The sequence below is a fragment of the Alligator mississippiensis genome, chromosome 1, assembly GCF_030867095.1.
Source record: "Alligator mississippiensis isolate rAllMis1 chromosome 1, rAllMis1, whole genome shotgun sequence".
NCBI lineage: Eukaryota > Metazoa > Chordata > Crocodylia > Alligatoridae > Alligator > Alligator mississippiensis.
The window spans coordinates 77056863-77081545 of NC_081824.1; the positions used below are offsets into that span (position 1 = coordinate 77056863).

At 44.0% G+C, this 24683-nt stretch overlaps 1 protein-coding gene across 1 annotated transcript in view; it reads left to right on the forward strand.

Moving 5' to 3' along the window:
* Positions 1-604: 604 nt before the first annotated feature.
* The window catches only part of ANKRD6 (ankyrin repeat domain 6), a 202276-nt gene continuing 178197 nt past the window's right edge, over positions 605-24683 (forward strand). The window contains exon 1 of the mRNA XM_059732040.1: positions 605-707. The gene's annotated coding sequence lies outside the window, so the exon portion shown is untranslated. The remainder of the gene's footprint in view (positions 708-24683) is intronic.

The following is a 24683-nucleotide window of genomic DNA, read 5'->3' on the forward strand; positions in this document are numbered from 1 at the left end:
TGAAAGGGAAAAGCCAGTTTCCCACATTTTCCCCCTTTCAAGCAGGATCCATTTTTAAAGTTTGTTCATGACCCTTTCATATATTCTTGTGACTCGGTTTTGGGTTGCAACCCACAGGTTGAAAACCCTGCTCTAGCCCAACCCCCTGCTCAAAGCAGGACCGTCCCCAACTAGATCATCCCAACCAATGCGTTGTCTACCCAGGTCTTTAAAACCTCCAACGATGGAGACTCCACCACCTCTCTGGGTAACCTGTTCCAGTGCATCACCCGCCTCATAGTCAGAAAGTTTTTCCTAAAATATAACCTAAACCTCCCTTGCTGCAACTGGAGACCATCGCCCCTTGTCCTGTCACCTGCCACCACGGAGAACAGTTCAGCTCCATCCTCTCTGGAGCCGCCTTCAGGTGGTTGAAGGCTGCTAGCAAGAAGGGAGAGGGCAGCAGAGACAGGGGAGAGGGCGCGGGGCAGAGCAGGAGCAGAGGAAGCGCGGCTGAGGGGGCAGCAGGAGACGGGGCTGAGGAGGGGAGCGGCGCTGTCCCTGCCCCGCGGCCAGCAGGGGCCGCTGCGGCGGCGGCGGCGGGAGGTCCGGCTGAGGCGCTGGCGGCTGGGCCGGGCGGGGCGGTCCCGCGGCGGCGGGGGCTGCAGCCGGAGCAGGAGGACGCCCCCCTGCGCGCACACGCCGCTTCCTCTGGGCCCGCGGACGAGGTAGGGCTCCCCCCGCCCGCGGGCTGGGCTCGCTCGGCCGCCGCCCCCGGGCCCCGCACGGCCCCGCGCCGCGCCGCGCCGCCTCCGGACACGCTTGTTGCTGGGAGCGGGGCTCGGCGGCCGGGCAGCGCCGCGGGTCCCGGGCAAGCTGTGCTGAGCCGAGCCGGGACGGCCCGCCAGCGAGTTGTGCGAGAGGGCGGTTTCGCGGGCCGCGGTCCTTTACCGAGACAGAGTCAGACCAGCTCTCCAGGGGCAGCCCTGACGGAGCCTGCCTGACACGCCGGAGCTGGTCAGGAACAGATCTCGCCCGAAGAAATCCTCGCCTCTCGCAGAGCTCCTGGACCAGCCCGGCTACAGCACCGCTTAAACGGGACTGGCACACGCACGTGTGTGTATGTGCACTTATTGGCATGCACATGGGTGTGTATATGTGCGTGCGCCCGTGTGTGCGCGCATGTATGCATTCGTATGTGCACACAAGCATGTACATGCATGTCTGTGCATACATGCACGTGCGTGCATACGTGTGTGCACATGTGTGCATGTGCGTGTATATATATGTATATATGTGTCTGTATATATGTATATATATGTGTGTATCTATAACACATACACACATGTACATGTGCATATAGTGTGTGTGTGTGTGTGTGTATATATATAATATTGTCTATAATATGGCACTATGACTACACTATGTATATCACAAGCTTTACTGACATGCAGCTCACTTCATCAGAAGCTCAAGAAACTTGCTCATGTTACGCAGCTTCTGATGACGTCAGCTTTAACTCATGAAAGCTATATATATAGGATATATATATATCTCCTTTAGTTAATCTATAAGGTGCAAATCTGTCCTGCCTTCCAGTTGGATTTGTGTTAGGGCTGACACAATTGGCCCCAAATGGTGGCTCTCCCTGGTCTTCCTCTGGAGGTGTGTCCACCTTGGATCAGATGTTTCTTGTAAATGCACTCAAGAGTAGAAAACTGTTTCCTGATCTTGGATGGGAAGTTTTGGACACCTGTCTACTGTGCCCTCCAGCTCTGCTCTTAAGCTATTGTGGTGGTGTCCTTTTTCCTGGAAATGCCTGTCCAGCTTGAGAATATTCTGTTTAAGATTTGCTACATAAGCAATGTTCTATCGGCACTAATATGATGAAGTTCCCATCTGAAGGAGTTTCTCTCTCAGTATAGCAGCATTTGATTGAAAGTGTGACTTAAAATGGCCAGAATAGCATAAAGTTTTGACACGATAGCTGTGAGTGAAGTTATATTACTAGATGTGAGCGGATAGAATAAATGATTGCATTTACTCAGGCTCTAAATCAGATGATGTCCAATAGCATGGAATTGTTGTATTTTTAGGCCAGGGTTGTTATAGAGTGTGAGTTTCCTGTCTATGCCAGTAGTGTTCAGATAGTTGCATTTAATTTTAGATAATTTCCTCACTACTCTCCAGTCCTGCAGTCAGGTCTGTGAAGATGACCTGTGCATTTATGGCCTGTGCATTACGTATAAGTCACTTGGACATCACATAGATGCAAGGAATCCAACTGCAGGTTTGGGTCAAAGTGGCCTTAATGCTCCTCTGTCATCTTCTAAGGTAGTTTCTAATCAGTAGTGGAAAACTATCTGAAAATCATCCTGCTTTCTCTTGACATCAGATGTCCCTAAGGATTTGAACCTTGTGAATGCAGTGTTGTTAACCTTTAACTGTTCTGTTCCTCAAAATGCATGATCAAGAGCATAAGCATGTCATCATCTTGCAGTATTCACCTTGTTGCAAACAGCATGAAGAAACTATACTTTTTCTCATGCCCTGAGGTCAGGTGTGCATTAAAGCATGAAGTATAGGCAGAATGATATAAAGAGTGACCAACTTATCTGTATTTTTTTCTGGTTATGTGAACAGATTATTTGGGTTATATAAAATGCCCTTCCCCAGAATACAGTAGTGGCTGTGTACGCACATTTAAATAATCTGGGATAGTTCCCCCATGTTTGTTTTCCTGATAAAGAAACTTAACAAAAGCCATATGTATAAACATTTAGATGCTGGAGCCCTGAAGAGTGGAGAGCTTGCAATGCTGACACTGTGCACCCAAGGTGAGGGGAGGAGCCATACACACATCTCAGCATATTCTGAAGGCTTCCTTACTCTGCCTGGCGACAGATAGCAGCAGTGCATAGGGCAGCCCTGATTAGCTGACCCAGGCCTCCCATGGTCAGCCTGTGTTTCCCTGCGGTACAATGTGGGGATTGTGAAGTGGGTGTGTTCTGCATCCTACTGGAGCAGTGGAGTCTAGTGAGCAACACCTTGTCTCCCTGGGCAGGAGGAGGGAATGCTGGGTGACTGTGTTGGTTTTCTTCTGAGAGAAGCTACAGTATGTACAGACATTCACTCTCCCAGAAGAAACTCATCTGTGAGTGATTTAAACCTGATGTTCCCAGGTTATTTTCTCTTGGAGTGGCTAGTGTTACCCTGGGAGAAAAAGCCTGAACATCCACCCTGAATACCTGGGGGCAGTAACTCTCCCAGACTGAATGGCTGTGTGTCTACTGGTTGGTGCTGAATTTCCCTCCCCCACTTTTTCAGCTCAGTGTTGGTGGGGGCCAGATAAAAAGCAATGCCAAGAGTTCTCTTACAGGTCTGGTAATCAGTGTATTTCCCTTCTCTTACGTGAAAAGTGGTTCAGATGTGAATTAACTCTCATACTGTTTGTTTGAAAGATGGAAACCTTTTGAGAGGTTCAATGAATCAGTTTCTACTCAAAGGAGGAGTGTGCAAATGGCTGTGTTGTATTCGATGGGAGAAGAGAGAACTTTTAACATGTTCATGGTAATAGTTTAAAGCAGAGGTTCCCAAACCCTGACAGATTGTGCACCATCAATTTAAAATGATACAACCTTAAATACCACCAGCAAATTTGTGTCATATAAAGTAATTATAATAGATCTGTTAATTCATACCACTGACAGGTTGTCTGAGTACCACTGGTGGTACCCATACCACAGATTGGGAACTGCTGGTTTAAAGACCAGCTGCGGAAACTTTGTTATAATAGCTGTGGCAGGAGTGCTTGTTTACTCAGTGTACTTTGCTTGATTTCAGTGGGAAATTGTGAGAATAACTGTAACATTGAGTATAATCTTTTGCAAGAGTACTGATTAGGAAAATCATGGTCATATTATTGTCTTATGAAAATAAAGTCTCTCTAGATTAGGAATGCAAAAGGTTAAACAATTAATTGTTTAACTGATAAGGATAACCTGTTAGTTTACCATTTGTTGTTTATCATGGGGTGGGATGCAGTCTGGTGGAGGGTGGGGTGGTGGCAGCAGGTGGTCTAGGGGAAACAGTAGGTGGTCTAACGACTCATCAATTAAGCAATTAACCGTTCATTCACAGGTGCCCTTTCCCTCCCAGCACCACCTCACTGGGCTGTTTGCCACTGCTCCTTGTCAAAGGGCCCTGGGAGCAGGTCCCAGTGGCAGGTGTTGAGCTGCTGTGTTATTGGTTAACTGCTTAACCAGTTTAATTAAAGGAGGTTAAATTAATATTTTTTAAACAATATTTACATCCCTACTCTAGATATCTCTGCCTTTATTCAGTCTTCCATCTTTATGTAGCTTTCTTTGACAGAGTGAGCTGAAAATTCTTAATTTGCTGTTTAGTAGGCTGAATTTCTGGATAGAAAAAGACAGATATATCCATGTCATACATGGAAGGGACTGTCTCAGGTTAGAAGTACTTGATGCAGGGAAATGTAAAACCTCTCTCTCTCTCTTTCTAATTCAGTCCAGCAAGTGATGCCACTACTGCCTTCTCCCAGGATTTCTTTTATGAGAAGAAGCTTAAACTCACTAGGAACTTGGAACAAGCTCTGCTGGTATGAGCCAATGTGGGGAAGAGCTCATTTCTCTCTATTCCTGGGCTCTTCCTAACTAGTATTGTTAGTTTCATAAGTAAAACTGGCTTTACACAAGTAGAACTAGAGTTGCATCTACTTCCTTTTCATCCTCTGGTTGCCTTTCATCAGATGCTTTCCCATGGTTTATATTAGTGTATATTTGGAGTGAAACTGGCTCAGCAAATTTAATTCCAAAGTGTAACTGGCACGATACAGTACAGCACCTGGATTAGGAATATATGGTATTGCAAGCTGTTGCAGGTTTCTGTGTCTATATTAGCAAACTCATCATGTTTAGATGAATGATATTTTAATAAATCAGATCCCTTCAGGACATATTAATGACTTATTCTACTCGCCTCTGTTTATCTTCAGTCGATCTCCTTGAGTGGTAAGTCTCTACGTGATGTAAGACACATCTTTTGGTCCTTCAGCTACTAAATCTGTGAAATAGCAACAAAAATATTTATCAGTTTGCAGGATATTGGGACAATTAGTGTTTGTAAAGTACTTTCAGATCCTTGAATGAGAGATTTTGTGGGATGTTATTATTTTCAAATCTGCAGGTCTGTCTTTTTCATCAATAGTTAGGACTTCAAATGAACTTCCAGAGGCCCCATAGCCATAACTTTCTTTTGAGATACATCAGTATGAACATGTACCTTGAGGCAATATTTTAAAACCACAAATGAGATGCTATATTTCACTTCTGAGACTATACTAGAAAAATCTTTACAAAGGAAATGAATGAGTTGTAACCGCTTTAGGCAAATGAAAATGAAAATAAGTCATTTTAGTTCTCTACATTTATTAAAGGAGTGGCTTGTTCAGATATGTGGCTTGTTCAAAATCGTCCAACCATGAATAGAAAAAAGAATATAATTGCACATACCATAAAAAGAATAGGCAGTGGCAAAGTACATGTATGCCAGTGGGCAAAACTCTCTTCCAGTGCAGTAAAGAATCCTCTCCAGCTATAGAATCAGCTTTTTCAGGTTGTCTCTTTAATTTTCTTCAAAATAGCATATGTTCAGCATATCTAACGTGTCCTTGGCTTCACATCATCAGCTTGCAGGCACCCGATTAGTCGGAGATGGACCAGCTTCCAGTTAAGAGACAGTTACACTGTGGCAGCAGGGAAAATTATGCAGAATTTTTGGCACAGAAAATTATTTGCATATATTTTACAACCAACTCTTGGGTAGCTCATAGAAGATAGTGCAAATTGTATAGAATTATTTGCATAATTATAAAAGTGTATTGCATACTTATGTTACTGGGGTAATCTTTTGAACACCTCTACTGCTTTAATGCCAACATGAAATAAAATAGGGCTGACATGTAGTAATCTTTGCATTATATGTAAAGTTAATTTTATATTTCATGCCAGCAGTTGTGGAATGAAAAGGGATTCAGACTGAATTAAAATAGTTTTGTGCCTCTTATGTTTGTTTCCATTAAAACTTGATCATTAAATCCAGGATGGGGACCTGAGATACCAGATAGTAGAATTTCTGAGAGCACCATTTATTGCTGATATCTGTTTATTTCTTTAAAATCTTCCTCCAAATTTTGTAGGAGTTGATGACATCTAACAAAATGCTCATTCACTGAAGCCTTTGTTTTCACTTTGTTATTCAAAACCATAATACTTTAAGAAATGACAGAGACAGAAATGAATAATAGTGAAAGCCCCTGGCACTTGAACTGCTTTGCACATCACAGTGAAATGCTCCTAGTGAAAGAACAGGTTGCCCTACCAAAAAATTAACACTTTGAGGGAAATTATACTTTTTTAGCTCCTAGGTTAAATTCAAAATAGAACTTATTAAAGATGTTATGATCTTGACATTTCATAGAGAAGTGAAATCAGGATTTTTGGGGGTTTGAGAATAGCTTTTTTTTCTTGATTCATTGGACATCTTTCAACTTAAGCAACACATGCAGATAGGAAAGTCTCTTTTTAAGGCAGTACAGCACTGTTCTAAAGCACTTAATTCTATTGCTGTTCCTGCCAGAGTTCACATGCAATGTTAGTTAAGTCACTTGAGTTGGACATTTCACAGATAGTCACGGCTTATGTGTTTCTCATTTTCTGGAAGTCCAATCCGTGGTGTAACTAGGTAGGGAATGGGGGGGGGGGGGGCATAGGGGCAACCTCCCTGGGTGCCGTCTTAGGGAAGTGGGGAAAAAAGCGGCTACTGCTGGCAGCCTTGTGTTTATATTTGCAATTGTGGCTGCAACTGGAAGTTGCCTCTTCTGCTTTGTCTTGGGTGCCAGGCTGGGTCCCTACACTGCTGAAGCCAACTTAATGCCCTGGAGTCTAATTTGCAGAAGTCCTGCACACTTACATCTAGCACTAAATTGAATTGGAGCTGTAATTTGAACATAGGAAAGGTTATACAATGCTAATAAACTAAAAAATTAAGTTACAGATATTTCATATTGGATGCCTAAAATTAGTGCATGCTGCTGACCTTAATTTCTCTGTGACTCAGCTCCTGATCCATGAATGGGGTAAAAACATCACTTCATCTAATAAAGGTGTTTGGTATAACTTACCAAAAAAGGTATAAGGCCACACACAGAAAAACAGAGATAAGAATGATTGGAAAGTATGTAATTTTGTGGACAGTCTGTCCTGTGCAGTGAATGAAACAGATATGCTGTGTAAATAATTTGTTGTCAGTAAAGTTTGTATCATAATGTGTAAGCATAATACTACAAGACCACTCTAATTCTAGCATTTCTTGACTCTTGAGAGCTTGACAACCTTATTTTTCTCCTAACATTTTTTCATGCACTTGAAATTACTTATAAAATTGTCAATTTTGCCTGGTGCTTAATTATTCTCTTGCTTTTACAACCATGCCACTTCCTTCTTGAAAGCCTTTCTTGGCTTCCTGCCTTGTAACACACCTACTTCAAGCATCTTGTCATCAACTTTAAGGCTTATCTTGCCACCATCTATTGTTTTTTTCCATATGCTTCTCCCAGTTGTCTAAACTTGCTGCTCCCTGGGCGTGTCTACACGTGCCATTAATGTTCAGCAATGAACTCCAGAGCTTATTGCTCTAGAGTTTATAGCTCCTGAACATGCCATTTACACGTGCACCCAGACCGCAGCACATTGAGCTAGGTCAGAGCAGCCCTCCCCCAGAGGGTCAGTGGATGGGCTGGCTGGGGCTAGCTGGCAGGCAGCGCCCACTCCTGTGCCACAGCTAGCCAGGTCAGCATCTACACATGTGCTGCTGCACACAAAAAAACTCCACAGCAGGGTAGTACTTGTATATACTAGTCCTACAGGGTAGGCAAGGTTCTGTGGGTAGATGAAATATCTTTTATTAGACCAACTAAATAGTTGGGGAAAAGTTTTTTTGCAAACTTTCAGGCACAAACACCCTTTGTCAGGCATAGGGAAACTCTTGTAAAAACCTTGTAGTACTAGTATTTAAAAGTACTACCCTTCTGCAGAGTTTATTAGGTTCCTGTGCCCTGATAGGGGAATATATGTAGATGCTGAGACATTTACTGCAGAGCTAATTAGTCAGCTCCACTGTAAACATCTCTCCCCCTTTCTCTTTCAGTCTTTTTTTTTTTTTTTTTATCTTCTAGCAAGTTCTCTGCTCTGTTTGGAGCACTTTCCCTGATCACATCCAACAAGTTCAGCCCCTTCCTTCCTTCAGATCCATCCTTAAAACCAAGAGATGTTATCTTTTCCTATTTTTGCTTTTTCTTTTCTTAAATTCCCTTCCATATTAGAAATGTGAGCTGTTGCTGTTTGTGGGTGATCCAACAGTTTAACTGCAGCATAGGCAAATAGGAAAACGTTCAGCTACAGTATAGAAATAGTTGTAAGGGTTTGAATAAGCAAATGATGTTATAGTATTTATTATCTTGTCTCCAATGCAGTTAGATATTTTTATTCACCAGTCAGAGGTGCCATTTAACTTGAGCAAGACTCTAAAGCATTTTTTTTATTTTATAGTGTGTTAAAATAGTTTAGTTTTGTTTCACTAATGGCAACATTACTGTTTAGTGTGACCTCTTGACCTATTAGCCATTTTTTAATATTATGCGGATCACCACAGAATTCAAATATCTTATGCTGTCTGCACTGGTTTGCTTCATAGTATAAGGGGCAGCTTTGTAAAAATGTGGTTTAAATGTATCATATTTGCATGCCAGGGTATTACATGAATGTTTTAATATAATAATCTTAATGTGTTGTGTATGCCTAAAGTTCTATATTTATGCCATAATCATATAAATTGCAACTAATTTGGAATTCTTGGTACAGTAAATAATGGTACTAGAACTTAAGGAACACGCTCATTATTTCAGGAATCAGTTCACTTATACATTAGGGAAAGCTTATATTATATACTTTTAAACAATTTTCTTTCATTCTGTTTCTCACCACCTGCATTATTCAGCTGTGACTGGTTGGTGTGTTCTGGAAGGATTCAAAAGGGTGTTTTTCTTTTTTGTCCTGGCTTCTGAATGATCTGTGTGCCATCTGCAGGTTTTTGTTGAACCTAAATATTATTTTAAGTTCAGATTTAAATTATATGTTGCTTTTTATTTACTCAGAATATGCCAAGTAGCATGTTGCTAACCATGTGTAGATGTTTGTTTGTATATGTAGTAGCGCTAATATTGCATGACACCCTTAAAAAGCTCTCACAGCACCCTGGTTGAGAACCACTGCTATACAGATTCCTTTTCTACAGTGTGTATAGTCCTTTCTAATGTGTTTTTTTAAAACTCTAGCTCTCTGAGAGGAAAAACTGGGATCAGTTAAATAGTGCAAAGTACCATTGGATTTTTGCTGCTGTGATGGCAATCTTAAATCTTTCCATTTTTCTTCAGGAATACCATGTTGTAGGTTCAGTTATCAGTCTTGAGCCTATTCCCAAGGTCTCTCCAACTAAAATGTTTTCTTACGGATGTGTAAATTATCTTAGAGGAACTTGCTTTAAAATAATACTGGAACATGTAACTTAATAGTGGATTTTTTACTGAATAGAATTTAAAGGTCGTTAATTGAAGATAATAGTTGTTGTACCCCGGCTTCTGTGTTCAGTTAGGAGTTCTAATACTTCTGAAACGCAAAAACACATGTTTGTTTTTCACATCATTTTTATTAATATGCAAATTGTCAATTAGGTCCTGGCAGATAAACATATATAAGTCTTTGCCCCAAAGGTTTACAGTGTAAAGCAGTGGTTCCCAATCTGCGGTACACATACCACCAGTGGTACACAACCTATCAGTGGTACACGTTAATAGATTTATTGTAATTACTTTATATGACAAAAATTTGCTTGTGGTACTTAAGGTTGAACTGAAAAGTTTGCTGGTGGCACTTAAGGTTGTATCATGTTAAATTGGTGGTACGCAATTTGTCAGAGTTTGGGAACTGCTGGTGTAAGGGACAAAGTCAGGGGTGATATGTATATACCATATTTACCTGAATCTAAGACACCTTCTAATTTAAGACAACCCCCAATAATTAAATTCTAGACATGGAAAATCATAACAAAGTTATAATTTTCCTTATCTAAAATCCAATTATTGGGGGAGAGTCATCTTAAATTTGCCACATTCTCATCCCACTGCTGTGGCAAGGAAACAGCAGCAGGGGGAAGGCATGGGAAAAGTAGAGGCGAGGGGGCAGGTGAAGGGAAGCGGAGATGGGGTAAGCAGTGAGAAAAGCAGGGGCGGGGAGCAGGAGGTGGGGAAAGTGGGGACAAAAGGGGAGGGAACTAGGGGTGGGGAAGTAGGCATCTGGCCCCTCATCCCTTGCTCCGCTGGTGACTACTCCCTTCCACCCCCTTGCTTACTTCCCCCTTCTGCTGCTTTTTCTGTTGATCTGGTCACAGGTGGAGCTACTCCTGCCCCTCACTGCAGGAAGCAGCTGTGCTGGGAGCCTGGCTCTGCACCACACACATTTCTCCTTCCCTTCTCTGCTCCCTTTCCCTTCTTCTTTCCCTGTCTCCCCTGCTGGCTGGGAGCAGGCTGCCTGCTGCTGCTCCAGACAACAGCAGCAACCTGCAGACTATGCCTTCCATACCTGGCTCCCTGCCAGTGAGGGAGGGGAGAGGGGTAGAGGAGCAGCAGGGAGCAACATTGCTGCTGCGTGCGCTTCTGCTGGCCTTGACCCAGCTGGGCTCTCAGCAAGCACAGTCGCTGCTCCTGGCTCCCAACTGTGATACTCCATTCTAATATGAGGCTTTGTTTTCCCCATGAGGAATGTGGGGGGGGAACCAATCTTGGAATCAAGCAAATATAGTAAATTAAGTATAAGTAAGGGGTGTAGAAGATAGAGCCAGCAGGCTGGATTCAGCCCACAGGAGCCCTGGCATCCAACCCCTAGTGCTGCTCATGAGTCTTGGACTTGACCCACAGGCAGCATGTGGGGCATGCCAAAAGATGGCCCTGTGCAACGCATGAAGTACCTGCTCCAGTTCACATCCCACAGCAGCCTCTGTATGTAGCAGAGTCTCAGAGTGGCTGCTTACCATTCCACCACTCCAGGGCCACACTCTCTAGGCTAGGGACTCAGGACCACAGTGCACGTGGTCCTGGAGCAGCAGAGCGGTTGCTGCTTGCAGCATAGCTTCAGGGTGGCCACCACATACAGCACAGCTTCAGATCAGTTGCTGCATGTAGCACAGCCCTGGAATGGCCAAAGCAGGACTGTGCCACATGCAGCACCTACACCAGCCACTCCAGGACACATGTTGGATCCAGAATGAGGGCCTGGTTTGTGGGCCCAAGCCAGTTTACCGACCAGCTGTGTGCCAGGGGTGTTATACCCCTGGCATAATTTACATAAATGTTATATTCCCATTCCACCCTGTTTCCATTAACTTCAGATGCTCTATGCTCACAGTTCCTTACACTGGGTTAAAGTAACCTTAGATGTCATAATACTCAGTCCAGCAATGTGTAAAGGAATCCAAGTGCTTTTCCACAGTTAAAAGCTAATTTGATAAAGTGTGAATTGAAAGTGCATTTGCTATTTTCAGGTAATTCCTACCATGGGCGCATTTACTCTGGAATAAAGCATGCCTTATTCCAGTTCAGTTGGAATAACTTTGTGTGTACACAGTTCCTAAGTTGGCACATATTAGAAGTAGGTTATTTTACCTTTTCTGGTCTCTTGGTTGGCAAGTTATGTCAACTTAGACTCCCTTATACACTGCTAGGGTGTGTGTAAGTAGGTCTAAGGAGTCTGAGTTAATGAAGTGGGCACTGAGTTAAGGAAATGTAAGCTTATAGTTATTCATTACCACTACATTTAGCTGTGAGGGCCTGCTTATTTTCTTGATTTTAATTTCTTATAAAATAAATACCCCGAAAGTGCCTATTAGTTTAGTTGCTTTTGACACAGCTTTGAAAAGCAAATTAAAGCAAGTGTGAACTCCCTGGAAACCTCCAAGAAAACCCAGACTCCAAAGAAACTAAAGAAACCTCTCTTGCCATAAATATCAGCTGCTGTCAAGCTGTTGTTTAAAGGAAAAGTAGACTGCTAGACCTTGCTAAATGTCCTTAAGACCAACCAGCTTGACCTATGGCTATCTCCCTCATGGAGCTTGCTGAATTGCCAGCTTTTTTTTTTCCCCAAAAAATATTTCTCTGTCTCTCATTATTGCATAACTATAGTTATAGTTAAATATATATACAGGAAAAACTCTGTTATCTGGCATTCCCTGGAAATGGGATTCCGGATAACAAAATATGCTGGTTAACCAAGCGGCCCAAACAGGCGTCCTAGCCTGTTCGGGCCACTGCTTCTCCTGCCGCGTCCGGGGTGTCACCAACCTTCCCGTGGCATTGCTGACCCTCTCGCGGGCCCCGCAGGACAGGGAGGCAGGCCCCACGCAGCCTGTTATGCCCCCAGGCCATGCGGGCTCGGCAGTGAAGGCTGCTTTGCCCCAGGCCTTGGGGGCTCAGAGAAACTGGAAGTGCCACAGTGGGCACTTCCAGTTTCACTTCACCTTACATGCCGGCTTGTAAGGTGCCAGTTAATGGAGCTTTTACTGTATAGTTATATAACTTTGCCTCCAACACTGCCAAGCGGCCCTGTGCTTGACAGATCAAAGCACACTCTGACAGTAAAACCATTAAAAACCTGTTACACAGTTCACACTGTGTATCCATGCACCCATGCTCTCATCTCCATACCCTTGCTCCTACGCATTGTCCTCCTCAGAGGGCCTGCCCTTGAAAAAGTCTATGCCAGACCTCCTTTCTCTCAAAATAAAGAGGATCTGACTCAAGTATCTCTGGAGATCACAATAAGAAGAAGAGTAGGTATGTCCAAGGCTATACGATAAATTACAGTGATTGCTTCACTATGCCAGGGTCAACTGGTCTCTTACAAGTAGCATTTCAACCTGTGTGAATCTTGGTAGAGAAATGGAACCATCAGTCCCTGGTGAGATGGTCCCTCATCCCTTCTCCTGAGTTCCCCTGTACTTGTGTTTTGGGGTTTTTTTGTCCCTTGCTAGTGATTCAAGTCAGATATTCCAAGCCTGTTTTCCAGTTTTTAAACTAGCCAGTGATTTGTTTGGCTAATTCCAGTCATGTCCCAGGGCTACTCTTGATTTTGTAAGAGTTTGTAAGAACCCCCTTGGGTTCACTTCCTTTTTTGAGGCTTTTGCAACAGCTGGCATCCCTGCGGATGTCAGTGAAAGAGTCCTGGCAAATGAGGAAAAAGGGAAAGATATTGGTGTCCTGACCCCCTATCAACTATCTCACTGTGGAGCCTTCCCTGTTGCATTGGACCAAGGGCAGTTTTACTCACAACCCAGTCTGGGTATCTTTGTCTCAGCACTTTCCCTTGGCAATGTTTGTTTCCCCTTCTGTATTCGAGGAGTGAGCTAGAATGGCAGTGTGCCAGAGATTCTGTCCCAAGCTTGCCCCAACAGAGATGCTTCATGGTGAATAGTTCATACATTCATAGACATTTCATAGACATTAGGGGCTGCAAGGGACCTCATGAGATCATTGGGTCCAGCCCTGCCACCATAGGCGGAAAGTCAGCTGGGATCAAGTCACCCCAGCAAGAAATAGATCCAGCAGTTTTTTGAAGGAGTCCAAAGTAGGTGCTTGCACCACCTCCAGGGGGAGTTTGTTCCAGACCTTGGACACGTACTGTAAAGAACTTTTTTCTTATATCCAGTCTAAACTGGCCTTCCTGGAGTTTATGGTCATTAGACCTTGTTATCCCTTGGGGAGCTCTGGTGAACAGGTGTTCTCCCAGGTCGTGATGTACCCCTCTTATGAAGTTGTAGGCTGCCACCAAGTCCCCCCTGAGCCTTCTCTTCTCCAGAGTGAAGAGTCCCAAGTCCCCCAGCCTCTCCTCATACAGCCTTCCCTCCAGGCCTTGGATCGTATGAGTGGCTCTCCTCTGGACTCTCTCAAGCTTCTCTACATCTTTCCTGAAGTGGGGGGCCCAATACTGGACACAGTACTCCAGCTGCAGTCTCACCAGGGCCAAGTAAAGCAGGAGGATGACTTCCCTGGTTTTGCTTGAGATGCATTGGTGGATGCAAGCCAGAGTTTTGTTAGCGTTGCCTGCCACCACATCACATTGGTGGCTTATATTCACCTTGTGGTCAATCAATACCTCCAAGTCCCTTTCGGACATGGTGCTAGTTAGCGTAGCACTGCCGAGCCTGTAAGTATGCTGGAGGGTCTTTCTACCGAGGTGCAGTACCTTGCGCTTCTCCATATTGAAGGCCATCCGGTTTTAGTCGGCCCACCTTGAGAGTGTGTCCAAGTTGGCCTGTATTCCCAGCCTGTCCTGTGGTGTGATGGCCCTCCCCCATAATTTGGTATTGTCCACGAACTTGGCCAGTTCACATCTGACTCCCAAATCTAGATCATTGATGAAAATGTTAAAGAGTACTGGCCTGAGTACCGAGCCCTGAGGGACTCCACTGTTAACCCTGCACCATGTTGATTTGCTCCCTTCAACTAGTACTCTTTGGGTCCAACCCTGTAGTCAGTTGCCTAGCCATCGGACCGTATGATGATCAAGGCCACAGTTTCCCGGCTTAACCATGAGGACATCATGGGAAAGTAGGTCAGAGGCCTTCCTGAAGTCCAGATATATGATGTCCACATCATCTCCCTTGTCCAGGGCATATGTTATCTGGTCATAGAAGGAGATGAGGTTGGTCAGGCAGGACCTGCCAGTCACAAAGCCATGTTGACTGGCATTCAGAAGCTTGCCTTCCATTAGTCTGTCATTGATGGATCCCTTGATAATTTTCTCCATGATTTTTCCAGGGACGGACATCAGACTAATTGGTCCATAGTTTCCCGGATCGTCCCTCCTCCCTTTCTTGTAGATAGGGACCATGTTGGCTCTTTTCCAGTCATCCGGGACCTTGCCCGATCGCCATGATTTTTCAAATATCCCTGCCAGGGGGGATGCAATGATGTCTGCCAGCTCTTTCAAGACCCTGGGGTGCATTCTGTCTGGGCCCATGGACTTGTGAATGTCCAGTTTCTCAAGGTGTTCCTTCAACTGATTCATATCCATTTTGGGCCTGTCACCCGCTCCTGAATTGGTTTGTGTCATTCCTGGCACTGTGATCCTCATGGGAGGGTGAAAAACCAATGCAAAAAAGTCATTTAGATTGGCCTTTTCTTGAGCATCTGATGTTAGTTGCCCTGTTGGTTCTCTCAGGGGCCCAATACTATCCACATTCTCTTTTCTACTTCCCACATATCTGAGTTCAACCATCTCTTTCCCCTTTCTCTTTACTTTCTTGTTGGTTGTGAATGGAGGGCACTTAAAACAGCACAGATGGCCTCATTTAGGTTTTCTATATTGAAAAGACGACTATGTTTCCTACCTGGGGGCACATTGCTGTGAAATTTCCATTGCAATGGAAGATAAACCTGAGCATGAGGAATATACTATGTATCCTTATTTACTTGAATTCCATTTCTTGGAGTAACATGGTCTACTGATCTGGCTCGCCATGAAGACCACTGGATGATCCAAAACAGAGATGGAAAGTGACATTTCCAATGGCAAAAGCACATGACATCTCCTTTTGAAGATTATGCGTTGTTGCCATTAGGCAGAATTCACCATGCTGAGTCATAGGAAAAATTACTATATTTACTTACATACCATACACATATTTTTTCCAAAACTTGTCTAGCAGGGCTAGGCAGTTTGGCTCAGCGAGTAGCATCAGCTCAAGTCTTGATCCTGCAGCCTGGGGATTAAGAGAGGAGCCACAGGTTTTTGTTCCTCCCCTACTGCAACTGCCCTGTGAAAATACCTTACTTACTCAAGGAAACATCTTTCTTCATTCTGCCTTCCAAAAACAAGGTGCATGCCTTATCTGGAGGCATGTGGTATGGGAGAAAAGATAAGTTGAACCTTCTGGAAGTGTATATTGCCTGTTGTTGGTGACTGACAGGTTGTCCTTATGCTGCAACAAATTTGCTCACTGGAATGGTTTTGTGAAATGCATTAATCAAAAAAAAGAAATGTCTCCAAGTGTGGATACATTTTTCTATTCTAGACAGGACAGCCTTGAAATATATATGCTGGTAGTGCTGGGTTGCTCTCTGAGTACAGACATGTATTCTGTAGTAAGATGTTGAAATAAATCTTGCTGTTTTAAATTTCACGGAGAGAAGAAATACTGGACATTTCCATACACTGCATTGAAGGATGACCTTTGGTTAAAATGTGCCGCGGGCAAATCAGAATTTGGGAGACCTAAAAAATGATCACTTGAGAGCAAATAACTATAATCCCCAAGATGCCCGTGAGTTTATCATATTGGGTAAAGTCCACGTTACCCACTTCTAAATTGAACCTTTCCTTCCTTGTTCAGGAGATGCTCAATCCTATTTTTCAGGTGCAGGCACTGTTTTTTTTTTTTCTGAGTAAATTGGCTTTACTGCATAGTAAAAGTAGAACAGACATACAGTGCCCAGTGCCACTGTGTAAAATATCACTCAAATCCAGGACTGAAATTACCTTTTGAAAAATGCGCAGTAACTTGACTCTGTGGAAAAGCAACTACATAGGTGTTGTGTGTCTGTTTTCCTAGTCACTTTAATCCTGAGGTAGTCCTTCGCCCAATGCTAACAGTTTCCCCCAACAGCCAGTAGGCAGTAGCTTTGAGAGAACTTGTTATCTGTCCTCTGCCTGTGGTGTAAAATCTGGGATAAATTACTTTGTAGAAAATTAGACTCTCGTAGGCAGTGTGTGCCTGCACCCTTTTTAAATCAGAGTCTTGAAAGATGGGACCCAAGAGAAGAGAGAAGAAACTAAGAGAATTAAAAGGCAAAGTTATGTGCATACTTGCATCATGTGCCTACATATTCATAAATCAGTGGAAAAATCAGTAGGTATAGGCTTAGGCATGCACTCTTTGGCAGTTTCTTCAAAATCAACACATTCAAAAATCACTCCTTGTTCACATTACTTTGTAAATACAGTGTGTGCCCAACTGAGAATGTTGTGGCTTAATTGAATAAAACAACCCCACACATACTTCTGCACCACAGGATTTCTTCAGAAGCCTGGATATTGGAAATTTAATTTGGAAGCCAGAAATCTATTTTAGAGAATCTGGTCTCAAAGTTTCATAACCATGTTATACACACACATACTGTGAACATTTATACTTCCATCATTCGTTACACGTTTCATTATAAATACTAATGATTCTTTGTAGGGGTGTACCGATAGAGATTTTGGGGGCCAATACCGATAGCCAATTTTTAAGGAGGCATGTTGGCCGATACTGATAAGATTTCTGATACAGCTGTGTGCAGCTGGTAAGTCTGTTATAGTGGAAAGGGAAGGGGTGTTGGGGTGGCGGATCAAGGCTCCTTAGGTGAGGTAGGTAGTGGGGCCCAGCCAGGGTGGGGTGTGGGATGGAGCTGTGGCTCACCTGGGGGGCATGGGGTAGAGGGCAGCTTCCACTGCTGTGTGCAGCCTGGGAGGGCATGGGGAGGGGGTGCCCCCTGGATTGGGGCAGGGCAGGGTAGTGTGGCTACTGCTGCAGGCTGGGGCTGCACCAGGCTCTTCCTAGGGGGATTGGGCTGGGCTACGCTCGGGGTGGGCAGCAGCGGTGCTGAGAGGGAGGCTACAGGGGGCTGCAGCCACTCCTCCCAGTGCTGTCACCGCTTGCCTCAAGCTCAGCCCTGGGACAACCCCCCCACCCCCTCAACATCTTGGGAAGAGCCCAGTGCAGCCCCAGCCTGCAGCTACAGCACCCCTCACTCCCCCCACCAATCCAGGGCACACGCCCCCTCATGCCCTCCTGGGGTGTGCACAGCAGCAGGAGCCGCTCCCCTGCCCTGCAGCCCCTGGATGAGCCGCGGCTCCATCCCGCACTCTGCCCCGCCCCAGTTGGGCAGCAGCTGCCCCAGCCCCTACCTCATTCCCTCCCTCACCGCATGGGGCATTGATCTGTTCCCCCACGCCCCTTCCTTCCCCTTCCACTACAACAGACCTACGAGCTGCACGCAGCTCTCCAAGCTGCTAGGCTGTGCTCCTCACTGCATGCATGCATTTATTGGCCAAATTATCAGCTACATCAGGCCAATTTCTAATTCAATCAGTTTTCTTTTTAATCAGTGCCAATCCGATATGAGTGCACCTCTAATTCTTTGAGGTATATTTGTTTAAGTCTGCTTATATTTAGTACAGTAGTTCTTATGCATCTGAAATGTGTATTTCAGATGTCTGTGAGATGAATTTCATGGGATGCATGTTTTATGCAGCACCTAGGAATATTTTTGAAAAATCTGATGTGTATTCAGCATAGTTATTGCACAAAGTTTTTAAAAATAAAATTTTAAACATTTTTAAATATTTGTATTTTTTCCCCTGGGTATACTGAAAAATGCATTGAGAGAATCTATTAGCTTGAAGCCTGGCAGAGGCTTTGCCTTGGTTCAGGTCTCCATGAGTAATTTGTCATGGCTGCAGAACAAAAAAAAAAAAAGCAGTGGTAGATTAAAAATGGTGCTGCATTTACAAACCTTCTGTAGCTTATGTAAAATATATAAATACTTGGCTTTGAAAAGAAATCAAAACTAAATACAACCAGTAATCTCAAAATCAGTCAACCCAGGGAAAGTTAGCAAATGCAATGATGGCATGATAGAATTCCTTAACACCACACGAATGTGTGCGCTGCAGGTACATGTATTCACTTTATATACCAGTATATGGTAAACTTAAAAACATTAAACTTTAGAATGCTCACTTCTTAAAGTAGCATCCAATTACCAATATAGCACCAAAATTATCTATCATAGCTTGAAGAAAAATTTAACCAATTTATTTTCTATACTTTGGCCGTGTCTACACAAGTAGCCTGCCGCACAGTTGTCACTGCACAGTCATTTGCTGGTTAAGCAAGTTACCAGCACTACTGCTGAGTACCCCACATGGTATTTTTAGAAGCTACTGCTCAGTAGCTTATTACTACTGTACAGTAGCATCACTATCACGGTTTGTGTCTGGTGATGCTATGGTGCCGCAGCAATGAACCTATGGTGCAGTAACTCATTGCTACTGTGCCATAACATCTCATGTAGACATGCCCACTAGGTACAGTGGTAGATGTAGCTTACTAAGAATATATGTATTATTGCACAAATGTTTAATAGAAATCTTTTCAGCTGGTTCAGCATTTCCTGAAGACCACAGATATTTGAGCTTTCTTTGCTCTTAAAGTGGCAAGGATTTTGAACCTGGTACAAAATAATTTTTTTTCTCAAATATTTCCCAGATGTGTGAGGTAGATATGTATTGACATAATGTGAAGATTGTTCCCCTTAACAACTGGATTTCACTTACTTGGTGTATTTGAGTTCTTAAATTACTCATTCTCTGTTCACCCATAACTTTCAGGAAAAGCAGGGTAGAAGAAAACCCGTTTCTAATGTGAATTTAACAGATGTTCTACAGTCCCTACTGTCTTTCAAAAATTAAAGCAAAAACACTCTCTACCCTTCCTCCTAGTTAAAAAATTAAACTAATTCACTTATGCCTAAAAATCAAAAGGAACAAATGCTTATTTTCCTTTTTGCATAGCACTTTTAAACAAATGGTATTTCTTTATATAGTAATAACGCAAAAATATTAATGCAAAAGTTATTAAATACCACTTGTTGCTAATACAATTATGAACCTACAGTATTAGACCTCCAAGAATAAAACAAAAAAGAAAGAAGGTGAAACTTGCACTGCTGTCAATAAATTACTGTAAAGCACTCAGAGATGCATGGTACTGGGGATTTTCAATTTGTTTTTTAAACTCTGTGCATGAAATATTCATTTTGGGGTCAAATCCTGATGTTCTTACATTTCGGAGTAATCCCATTTGCTTGAGTGAAACTATTCAAAATACAAAAAGCTAGAACAGTGGTACTCAACCTTTTTGCCCTGTGGGCCAGATGAATGAGGCTAGTCTGTCCACAGGCTGGATCTGCCTGGTGGGCCATATCCAGTGGGCCCTGATCTGGCCACTTGGAGTGGGGTAGGGGGAAGGCCAGCCTCAATCTTGCTGTGAAGGGGGAAGGAGGCGTAGCCAGGCCTGGATCTGACTCTGTAGAAGAGGGCATGGACTGCCCCCAGTCTAGTTGTAATGGGGAAGGGAGCACAGCTTGAATCCAGTCTGGTCCTGCCAGGGGGAAGGAGCATGGCCCAGCCCTGATCTGGCCTTGCAGGACTCAGGAATTTGGCAGTGGGGTACAGTGGCAGCTGCACTGGGCTGCCATATTAACTAACTAATGAGGTTAGTTAGCAGGCACCTGCAAGGTTATTACCTAACCAGAAGTGGGCAGGGCCCTGCGGGAGAGATTAGGCAGGGCCAGAGGCAGGGCAGGCAGTCTGGCCATGCAGGTTGTGCAGGGGGGAGATTTCCAGAGGTGCCAGACTCCGAAGCAAGCTGGGAGTGTGCAAGGTCTAGAGAGAGCTAGGGAAGCTGTCTCTGCACAGGGATAGCACCTGATTAAAACCCAGGGTTGGGTAGGAGTTTTTTACAGCCAGAAGGGCTTGTGTTTGATGTTTTGGTTTCTGCTTAGCCCAGTGGTTTGGCGGGGGGACTGTTAGGGGTGGCTAGGAGGTCCCAGAGTACCTAGTGGGGCACAGCAATCCCATACTGTCCAAGAGAGGCAATTCTGTAGCACCTGTGAGGGGCGCATCTAGCACACCCTGAAGGGTGTTCTCTTAGCACCCAAAAGGGGCAAAGCAAGCCTTGGAAGAGGTAGGACTGGGGCCAGGGTGTCCAGAGCCTTGGACCTCCAAAGCTCAGTTTGATCAGTGGACTAGGGCTAGTGGGCTTAGCAGTACCAAAATAATGGAGGCTGAGGTCTGACACTGGACCAACAGCAGGCTCACTCTTGAGACCCTCAGGCAGCCTTCTTCCTTTCCAAATGATAACATCAAAGGCGTGGTAGAAGAGTAAAGGAGGTGAGGGTCCACTAGACTTCGAGCCAGAGCAGGAATTGCATGGCCACCAGTGGGCATCACAGCCGCCCCTGGAACCCAAACCTGCCATGCAATATTAATTGCCACTGCTCCTCCACCACTGTATTTCCCAACCTGTGGAGAACCCCATGGGCTGGATGCCATGGCTCCATGGACTTGGGGTCAAATGCCCCTGGTCTAGAAGGATGTGGCCTTAAGTGAAAAGCACACTTCCAAGTAGAGATATAGTAAATTTATACATATCTAAAATATCTTAGTGTTTTGTTTTTCCTTGTATTGTGTTTTTCAGGGAGGTCTTGCACTTCCTGAAATTAAATCTGTAACAAAGATGGCCTGATATTGGCCAATTTTTAAAATTCAGTGTGTGATACAGACTTGGCCATTGTGCCAAGCATATGTGCTGTTGAAACAATAGGTTCATTGTATGAAGGTAAAGAGAGCTTGACTGACATTGCATTGTGTGGCAGATATGCTTGATGTGCTTTCTCAATGGAGAACATTGAGTGTTTCAGAAACAAACTTGTAAACAACATGCAGTATGGTACAATAACTGGATTAGCTAAGATGATAAAATAAAATCTCTGCTCGCTTTTTGTTTGCTGATTGTAATTTATGGAGGGATTGGAAAACAGAAGTATGAGGAAATGATTCTTCTTCCCTTGTTTTTCCCCTTTCTTCCCCCAGTTAGTTTGTAGTGAACTAGGCAGAAATGAAGAAGCTGCCTGAAGGAGAGAAAACAGATGAAGGCTTTAATGGTCCCTTTTCTTTTTCTCATGTTCCATTTATATAATATAAAATATGCTGTTTTGTTGAGAGTAGTGAAGATCCAGGGGTATGCAGGGCCATGGTTACACCCTGCCTTTGTTGTGCAGCTCACATTTTGGTGGCTTAAGTTTCCCCCACCCCACATGCCTGTGTACACAGCAGAGTCCATGGCAGGATCCTCTAGCTGACCTTAGACTTATAAAAAAGGAGGCATGGTTCAGGAGCATGATTTGGTCTCATCTGTACTAGAACACAAAATTGAGTTTTAGGCAAGCTATCACACTCTTATGTGGCATGCTGTGGCACCCTTCTAAGTTTTATAGATGTAGTTCAAAGACCTCTCATCCCTTTTTCATACTGCCATTTTTTATGTATTACATAGGCAAAATCTGCAGTTTCCTCATTTCTCTTTCTTGCCCTGTCCACCCTCCTCCTGACATCCTGCCCTGGACACTGTCTCCTTGAACCTTTCCTTTAGATCTTCCCTTGTTCTGTCCATCTTCATGTGTCATCTATTCTACCAGCCTTGTGAAGCTGCTTCTTCCCATGGTCCTCCCTGGGAACTTCTCACTTATGAGCTTAACTCTATCTGCTTCCACGACCACTTCAGCATTTCTGTTTGAGGACTTGGCAAGTATACATTGTTGTTGGCAATTCCTCGATTCAAGGGTAATCTCTGCCACAGCTCATTGATGGGTCTCAAGGTGACTTAAGAGTCCAATCCTTGAGCCACAGACTCGTCCACAGAAGTTGCAGGTTTTTCTTCAGGGGAAGGCAGGCTGTAAGTGAGGATTTCTCTTCTTTTCCATCCTCTTCCTCTCTCTCCATCTCCTCTACTTCAAGGTCAAGATGCTTTACCTCAAATGGGCAGCCACTTGGTTGAGGTTGCAGGACCATTACAATCAGGGAAAGTAAGCTGGGGAGAGAACCGCCACTGTAGTGATGGTTCTGTCCTTCAATATTTGTTATCTTTCATTTTAATGCCTTTTACTTAATCGTTATCATATTGTTATTCAGTGTCTTAGCAGTTGTTCTGAATATTCCTCATTGGTCAAAGTGCCTTCCAACATTACACATAAGTGACAAGGAATATTAACATTTCATTACATTTATTTCTTAACTGAAACACAGGCATACTCTTTAGTGCTTGTGCTAAATCAGTAATAATTCTGTTTGGATATAGAGGGGCTAGAAATACATGCAAGTATCTTGGGGCATAGCAGTACAGTAATGACATTGCATTTCCTAAAGCTGACTGCTCTACAGCATTCTTACAGAATTGCTGACTTTACAAGAATAGTAGCAATGGGGCCAGCATACCATTGCTACTATTGGTATTGGTAAGCTTGCCCCATTGCTTCTCTCCTCCACATTCTCCTTTCTTCCAAACCTGTGAGACAAACATTCACAGGTTTTTAGCAGAACTCATCCCTGGAATAACGAATATGATGGTCTGAGAAGAGTGTGGCAGAGTAGATTTCGTTGGTCCAATGGCTTGGCACCAAGGTATAAGATAGGTGGAAGAGTTGTGGGAAATGTGGAGGACAAAAAACTGCCACATACATCTGCTTACCTCACTCAGATCCCTGAGATTAGCAGGGCCTGGGGCTGAATTCCTTACTGGTTCCACAACCCGTTTTTTCCAGTATGGAAGAATTGAGAGGAAACATCCTAAGTACAAATCTGCTGAGTTTCTACTTGCTTGTGGTGGGTTTTTTTTTCCCCCCTACTAGCAAGCATGACCCCTTTGTGCATTGCTGTTAAGGCATACTCTCCAGTGACAACTGGGATGTGAACATCCTATTGTGAGGCAATGGTCTCTGAAAGGCTCTGAGATTGGTGATAATGGTTAATCTTTTTACTTTGGAGACTAAGCTGACTTGTGCGTTTGTGATGATATTTTTATCACTGCTCAGCTATAGCTGGTACAGGAGATTTTCATTCTAATGGATAAGGTGTCATATTGCAGCACAGCAGATGGCATGCACTTGTAGAGTGCATGTTAGAAACAGACGTTAGTCCACCAGGGTTTTCTTTGGTGCCTTGTAACATTATCTGGAGTGTTCCCTTATGCAGCTCTCATTGTTACTTAACTGACACACAATCTGATATTTTGTGATGCCTGCCTAATGTTGTTTCTGTTATTTTTAAGTTTGTATACCTGACACAACTGTCAAACACTACATAGAAGAGCATACAGTGTTTACATAGCACATCCATTTGAGTATTTGCCTAGGTGGGGATCTTACTTTAGACTAAATAAGTTAGTTTTAAGGGTGCACCAATAAAGATTTTCTTGGCTGATACTGATTATTAACCAACCATATTTGCCAATGGCAATCCAATAACCAATATTTAGTAATAATGCAAGATATGTTAAAGTACTGTAATAAATAAACCTTTTTTTCTTTGGCGCAGTCCAGCAGCTTCCTGTGACACATGTATCAACACCTTGGCACTTAAAAATGGTGGCAGGGGTGATTGAACTAAAGCTTGTCAAATGAGCTTTAGTTCAAGCACCACTGCTGCCATTTTTAAGCAGAGCAGAGCCAAGCAGGGTGAAGGTGATGCGGGTTGCCCACTGTGGGCTCAGGGCTCTCTGCCCTACTGTCTTTGCCCTGGGAGCCCCATGCTGGCTGCGCTCCCCCTGCCCGCCTGGCAGTGGGCGGGGCATAACTCACCACCCCACTGCTGCCAGGTGGGCAGGGGGTACATGGTCGATGCGGGGCTTCTGAGGGAAACAGCAGAGTGGAGATCCCTGAGCCCACAGCGGGCAGCTCACAGCTGCTCTGTGCA